A 7,960-nucleotide genomic window follows, 5' to 3' on the forward strand; every position below is an offset into this window, starting at 1 on the left:
ATCATACCTCTGCACAGTCTGTGGTCCCACTGCCTAAAAGCTGTTATTTTATAGGCATTATCCAATTTGCTTCTTGTTTACTGTGGGAGGTCCCAGGTTCTTTGGAAGCAAATATTTGAACTTCTCATTTTGTATTTCACCTGCAACATAGCAGTGAAACAAAAACAAAACAAAACCATACTCTCTAGTAGATAGGTCTACATGTGAATTACAGCCCTGGAGTGATGAATTACCAACCTCTCAATACTTCAATTTATCTCCTAAATGAAGATAATAGTACCTACCTCCTAAGATTGTTGCAAAGCGTTACTGAGTAATAGGATATTGCATTAAGTTTACTGCTATAACAAGTTAGGTGACTAAAACAATCGAGATTTGTTATCTCACAGTTCCAAATGTTAGAACAGCTTCACTGAAATCAAGATGACCACAGGGCTAATTTCCACCAGAGGATGTAGGAGTAAATCTCTTCCTTGTCTCTTCCAGCATCATCCAGCATCTAATACTCCCTGGCTTGTGGCTGCATAATACTCATCTCTGTCTTCATGGTCTCATTAATTCCTCTTCTGTCTGTATCAAATTTCCCTTCATGCCTTTCTCATAAGGACACAGTGATTGCATATAGTCTCCGCTCAGATAATCCAGGGCATTCTTAAAATCCTTAATTTTGGGACTTGAAATATAGCTCAGCGGTCTGGCGCACAGGCTTTGCATGCCAGAGGCCCAGGTTATCTCACCCAGGCCCAGGTTGATTCTAGGGCCTGCCTGGTTCCCCGAGCACCACCATTAGTTACCTCTGAAAACAGAGGGAGTATCCCCTCAGCACTTCCAAGTGGGGATTTAAAATAAATGAAAATTTTTCTTAATTTAGGAGCCTGGGAGAAGACTCATAGGGCTGAAGCATATGCTTTGCATGAGGGAGCACAGGATTTGATTTTATGCAGCAAAATGGTCCCCCCGAGCACTGCTGGGTATGGCCTTCCCCCCAAAATATCCTTAGCCTAATCATACCTACACAACCTCATTTTCCTTGCAGCACTTAGAGGTTCCAGGGATTAGGACTTGATATCTTGGCCCCCTTATTGAGCTTACTGCACTGTAACAAATAGGGTACCATCAATGACCATATCCAATATATTCAGCAGCCGCCCTAGCATAGGTGCTAACCCGTCAGAGCAGAAGCGCCAATCAACAGAGTGATGCTGACCACTAACACCACTAACATAGTAGTCCCTATAACTAAACAGCAGCACTACACATATGTGCCAGCACCTCACATTCTTACTATGCACTCAGTAAGTGCTAGTTCACTATCAACTTAGTCACCTCACTTTCTCTTTTTATTTTTGTTGTGGTGGTACCAAAGACTGAACCCAGGGCCTCACACATTCAAAATGTGTCCTGATGATCTATATCCCTGGGCCCGATTTCCATTTTTCAAATGTCTGTATTTGTCACTTTCTAAGGCCTTCTGTTTTACTTATTTGTCTTTCAGAATAACTGATGCTTGGGGGCTGGAGCGATAGCACAGCAGGTAGGGCGTTTGCCCTGCATGCGGCTGACCCGAGTTCGATTCCCAGCATCCCATATGGTCCCCTGAGCACTGCCAGGGATAATTCCTGAGTGCAGAGCCAGGAGTAACCCCTGTGCAGAGCCAGGTGTGACCCAAAAAGCAAAAAAAAAAAAAAAAAAAAAGAATAACTGATGCTTGCTATGTTTGTGCATACTATGTTAAACTTCTGTGTTGGATTATTTCTAGATAATCTGGTCCTCATCTTCAAATATAAACACCTTGGGGCTGGAGCAATAGTACAGCAGGTAGGTAGGGCGCGCTTGACTTACACACACAACTGACCTCGGTTCAATCCCTGGCACCTTATATTGTCCCTTGAACACCACCGGGAGTGATTTTCGAGCACAGAACCAAGAGTAAGACCTGAGCATCACCAGTGTGGCCCCCAAAACAAGAATAGATAAATAAAAATAAAGATGGATGAAAGCCTGTGGTAAAGGAAGCCTCGATGAGCTGAAAGCAATCTCTAGCTAACAGTCTACAAACCCAAAAAACTTAGATCCACAATCAACTGCAAAGGAATTAATTTTGCTAACAGCCATGTGACTTTGAAAGGAGACCCTGAGCTGCAGATGACAAATAAAAACCAGACTGACACTTTTTTGGAGAGTTTTATATAGAGTTTTATTTATTTTAAATAGAGAGTTCCAGAGCAGAGAATTAATTCACATAATTCTCAAAGCTCAGACCTGCAGAAACTGTCAGGTCATACATGTTTTTGGTTTTGGGACCAAATCTGGTGGTGTCCAGGAGCTATTGTCAGTCCAGTGCTTTCAGAATATGTTATGTCAGGGATCAAACCCCGGCCTCCAGCATCCAAGACATTCACACCAGCCTGTTAAACTATTTCTTGGGCCCGAATGATAAATATTTGTAAGATGCTATACTTTTGTTAATTTGTTACGTAACATACAAAACAAATGTGGCTATTCACTCAATCAAGGAAGTGATAGTCTAATTTTCATATGACCACTTTTAAAGCTTTTATAAAAATATTTGGGGGGGAAGGGGTGCTTTTTTTCTAGCTATAAGCTTATAACAGACCTGAAAGCAAGTTCAAGAAGATTCTCCTTTGCAGTCTCAGAGGACACTGTCTCAACGGACAGCAGCAGTAGATGGCTGTGGGAACTGGGTGGAGCGGAGCATCTCTGTCTGTAGTGTGAGTGGGATGGAATTTATAGTCCCTTCCTTACCCCCAGCATCAGATGTGCTTTTTCTCAGCCAGAAGATAAATGTTCTTTCACTGACCTCATGACCGATAGTACACTTTCAGATGATGCCAGTTTTAGAGAATGTATAAATATATTGTATTTACCAAACTCTTTACCTCATACCATATCATTTTTATGTACTCTGTTGGGTTTCTTCTTTTCTTGTTGACAGTGAAATTTCTTTTGAAGATATATTTTTGATGCTTTCAATAAGGGCTTATGTAGTCTAGGCCAAAAGTTAAATCTGTCCTATTTGTTTGTGTTGGATAAGCTGATGTCTGTGTGATGATGGTTCATATGGAAACAAAATACTAACATGTTTCCTAACACAGGAATTTTCAGAAGCTTTTTTATTTACAGAAGATGTTACTTAGCAAAAGAGTAGTCTATTATAATGAAATAATAAATTTTCTGACATGAAACTAAACAACTAGCAAAAAAATATTTACAACTTAACTAAATATCATTTACAACATGGGATTTTATAATCAGAACAAAATGGAAACCTTTCTCATTCACATTTATCTACCATTCTACAATACTCCAGATTTTTTTATGTGTTCACATCACAGCTTTCTTCATTCTATGACCAACAGATATTTTTTGAATCTTCAGTTCAATATGAAAGAACCTTCTTTTCCAGATTTATTCTATTTTTCAGGAGCCCATCCTGGGATGATTAACCGAGGCCCTTAAGTCTTTTTTTTTCTTTTTGGGTCACACCTGATGATGCACAGGGGTTACTCCTGGCTCTGCACTCAGGAATTACTCCTGGCAGTGCTCGAGGGACCATATGGGATGTTGAGAATCAAACCCGGGTCTGCCGTGTGCAAGGCAAACGCTCTCCCCGCTGTACTACCGCTCCAGCCCAGTTCCAGATTTGTTCTATTTCACAATTTGGAGGTTAAGATATTTCATTAAACAAATATTTAGGGGTACATATTATGTATAAACAATCACATCAAAACAAAACAGAAAGCTGTAGAAGTCTAAGAAGTGTAATACTATGCTTAGCAGAGAAGGATGTCCAGCAAAGTATTTATATTTGGGGACCTGGGAGATAGATCAGGAATCTGAGGTGCTTGCCTCGCATGCTCAAGGGCCCATATTCAATCCCCAACGCTGCAGGGCCCCAAACACATCTGAGTGAATTGTAGGTCCCCTGAGCATGGCCAGGTGTGACCCTGGTGGCCCTAGCACTTCTGGGGTTAGCATCGAACCATCTAGTCCTTAGCTGAGTGGGTCTGGAATGGCCTCTGTGCACCCTGAGCACTCTTTGGGACTCCTCAGAGAGATCCAGGAAGACTGCCCATGCCCAGTGCTTTCATATGTAGGTGGTCGGTGAATACTCGGGCCTTGTGGGCATGTCCACAAGCAGTGATCTTGATAGCAGCTGATCAATAGGTCAAAGAATCAAATGTGTGCGTGCATATGTGTGTGTGTATATGTGAGAGAGAGAGAGAGAAAAGAGAGAGAGAAAGAAAGAAAGAGAGATAGAAGAGAGAGAGAGGAGAGAGAGGTTGGAGGTCGTTTGGATCCTTTCCGGTGGTTACAGTTTCTGCTGTAGCTACAGTGCTGGGATGTATCAGTCAGACACCAGAGCTGGAGCTGATGGAGATTTTCTAACGAACCATTTCTCTCTTCCCCACACAATGGGAAAATGAATAAAGGTTTTTCAAAGTCTAACCCCTTCTCTCCCCCAGTTTCCTCATTCCCCTGGAGGCCCTTGTAAGAACAAGCCATCAAACCAAGATGCATGTCACCGCCTGTACCCGGACCCAGATCCAGAAAGCTCTAGAGACCTGCTGTAGCGCCTCCACCTTGGGAACCAACAGTAGGTCTGGGTCTCCCCACTCAACTGTTCCCTCTTAGCCTGGAGAAATAAACCAGCTTTCCTGTGCCCCTGTCATGTTGCATGGTTTTTATCAAACAAAAGGCAAGAACTCCCAGTTGCAGGATTTCCTGATGACATAAAGAGATTAATAATGGTGACCTATAATTTTCAATTTTACAGATTTTTTTGTTGCACCCATTCTGTTAAGTTAGAGAATTTTAAATTTCAGATGCTTTTTTTAGTTCTACCATTTTTATTTGGTTCTCTTGAAATAGATCTTATTCTCTGCTGACATTTCACATATATTCACTTGCTATTAGTTTATTTTCTTTCTCATCATCAGTAAATGTAGCCATAGAGATCCCAGTATTATTTCATTCAACATTTGATTCAATTCAGGTTGGTCATTTCTTTTGAAAATGGTTCCTATTGTCCAAATTCTTCCTTTACTTGTTTTTGGGCCACATTAGTTGTATTCAGGGGGCAATTTCTGACTTGGGGCTCAGGGATTGTTCCTGGTGGTACTAGAGAAGCTTTGTGGTTCTGGGGATAGAACCTAGGCCTCTGACATGTAAATCATTGTTCCAGTCCTTTGAGCTGTCTCCCTCCTCTCCTAATTTTTTTTTGTTGAATAATTTTTGAATTGTATCTCAGCTATTTTGTCTTTTTTTTTTTTTTGCTTTTCAATGGTGACACTTTAGTCTCATTAAAAAATACTATTTTTATGGGGATAGAAAGTTAGCACTGTGAGTAGGGCACTTGCCTTGCACATGGCCGTCCCAAGTTCAATCTCCAGTACCCCATATTGGTACCTCACTCACCATCAGGAAGATTCCCTAAAAGCAAAGCGAGGAGTAATCCCCAAGCACCACAAGGTATGGCACAAAGCCAAAAATAAAAAGGCTATTTTTGTAATTTAAAACTATCCTTTTATTTTTCTGTGTCATACTATTACATTTTAAAAAGTGTATGCTTTGCATGGGGGAGGCCTGGCTTTCATTCCCAGTACCTTCTAGTCCCCTGCACATCTCTTGGAGCAATCCCCTCTAGCACAGAGCTGGGAAAAGTTATTGCGGACCACTAGATGTAGCTCCGAAACCCAAACTAACCATAATCATAACAAAAAGAGATGATGACTTATTCTACTGCCTTTCCCTATTTCCTCCTGCTTTCTGTGAGCCTGTTCCTCTGCTGGTGCAATCTCAGCTGCATTTTTTTACATATCCACTTGTACTTTCAAACTGCACAACCCTTTTAATTAATTATTAGATGAACCTATGCTTTCCAGAAAGTTTTTCTTTTCCTGGAGTTGCTTCATTATTTGAAGACCAGCTTCTGGGTTTTTTAAAATTAAATTTTGGTTTACAATACTATTAATAATGGTTTTTCATGGATAAAATTCCAGCCCCACACCCATCACCAGTGTACCTGGCTTTGCTGTTGAAACACCAAGAACTGTCACTTGAGGGCCTGCATTCTTGTTATGAAAACTGACCAGATGTCTGGCACCATACTCTCACTAAGAATTTTGCTCAGAAGGTGGTGGTTTCTCTGGAAGTGGGCTGTAGCTCTATGCATCATTGAAAGCTGCCATTATACTCAATGGGATCTGCAGCAGGCTGCTCCTATAGGTTCTCCAGGACAGACTGTCTCCAAGAAGCTTCTCATAACTTTGCAGTTATGTAAACAGGCTCTGGGGTGGGGGATAATTGCAATAGACTTTTGTAAATTCATGTACTCTTATTTTTTTCAGTTTTGTATTTATTTGCATATTTATCCTTCATCAGCAAGATCTCACCACGTGCCACCAAAAATTTGTACAAATCTCTTACAACTTTAGGTCAACTTAAGGGTTGGATGTCTTTACTTGGTCCCAGACCTTTCTTCTGCCCTCACGTAGGACACCACTTACACCGTGGCTTATCTGGTCAGAGGACACCCTGTCTGTCTGTTAATACCGCATTCCCCCTAACTTGTGACCACTGTAGGCATTATGACTGGATAGATGGTATCCCCCGCAAACCCTGGTGTGCTGGGCATTTTTGTGTCTGGAGCTGGGTGGAAGGTGGAATGCAAGATGGTCTTTTTGAAATTTTAGAAGATTCAGTTCTTATTTTATTTTATTGACTAACCATGAGATATATAGTTACAAAGTTGTTCATGATTGAGTTCCAGTCATTTAGTGTTCCAAAACCCATTCCCCCATTCCTTCACCGGTGCACACTTCTCACCACTAATGTCCTGTTTTATTCCTGCCCATCCCTACTCCCCAATGCCACAGCCTGCCTCTATAAAAGACACTTTTCTTCTCTCTCTCTCTCTCTTTCTCTCTCTCTCTCTCTCTCTCTCTCTCTCTCCCCCCCCCCCCGTCATTTTCCTTTTTGGCCCTGTGCTTTGCATTACTGCTATACTGTTACTGAAAGGGTATCATGCATATCACTTTACCTCATTTCAGCACTCAGTTTTTGTCCAGTGTGATCATTTCTAACATTGTCGCAGTGGTCCCTTGTCTCTCCTACCTGGACTCCCCTCCCCTTTTGTGGCAAGCTTCCTATCATAGGCCAGTCCTCCTGGTCTATATTTCTACTATCTTTGGATATTACTTACATACTGTGGAGTTAAAAAAATTATCCTGCAAATAAGTGCAATCATTCTATGACTGTCTCTCTCCCTCTGACTCATTTCAGTCAGCATGATACTCTCCACGTATAAGCAAACTTCATGACTTCATTTTTCCTAACAGCTGCTCCAGGTCTCCAGTGACACTCTTGCTAGTTCTCAGGGGTCTCCATGACTGCACTCAGCAATACTTGGGGACCATAGGGACATTGGAGGTCAGGGATCAAACCAAGGTCGGCTGCATGCAAGGCATGCACTTCCCCCTCAAAACTCTCTGACCTCAAGAGTGACTTTATATCCAGTATGTAAATGAAGGATATAAAATTTCAATATATCTACCAGTAACACACATGAATAATGATATCACAATTAACATATCAAACATAGAAAGACAACAACAGTGGGAAGATGTTCTAGTAAGATAAAGATGATAAAGAAAATTATTAATTTTAGAAACCAAGAGTCCTTTTAAAGGCAAAGTGTTATGGCAACAAGGCATCTAACTCCATGCCAAGCACAGTATCTGCCAACAGTCATTTATGTTTCATCTCTATGGAGGCTCTTTATTTCCCTAGGACTTGGATTCACAAATGGCACATGCTGTCTTGAGCAGTGTCATTAATTGATTTAATTTATGAATGTTAATCATAGGTTTCTGAGTACATCAAATCGATAAAGAGTGGCAAAGAGGAACTGGCCTGGCAGTGCCCTTCAGGACCTGCT

Source organism: Sorex araneus, chromosome X (genome assembly GCF_027595985.1).
Source record: "Sorex araneus isolate mSorAra2 chromosome X, mSorAra2.pri, whole genome shotgun sequence".
NCBI lineage: Eukaryota > Metazoa > Chordata > Mammalia > Eulipotyphla > Soricidae > Sorex > Sorex araneus.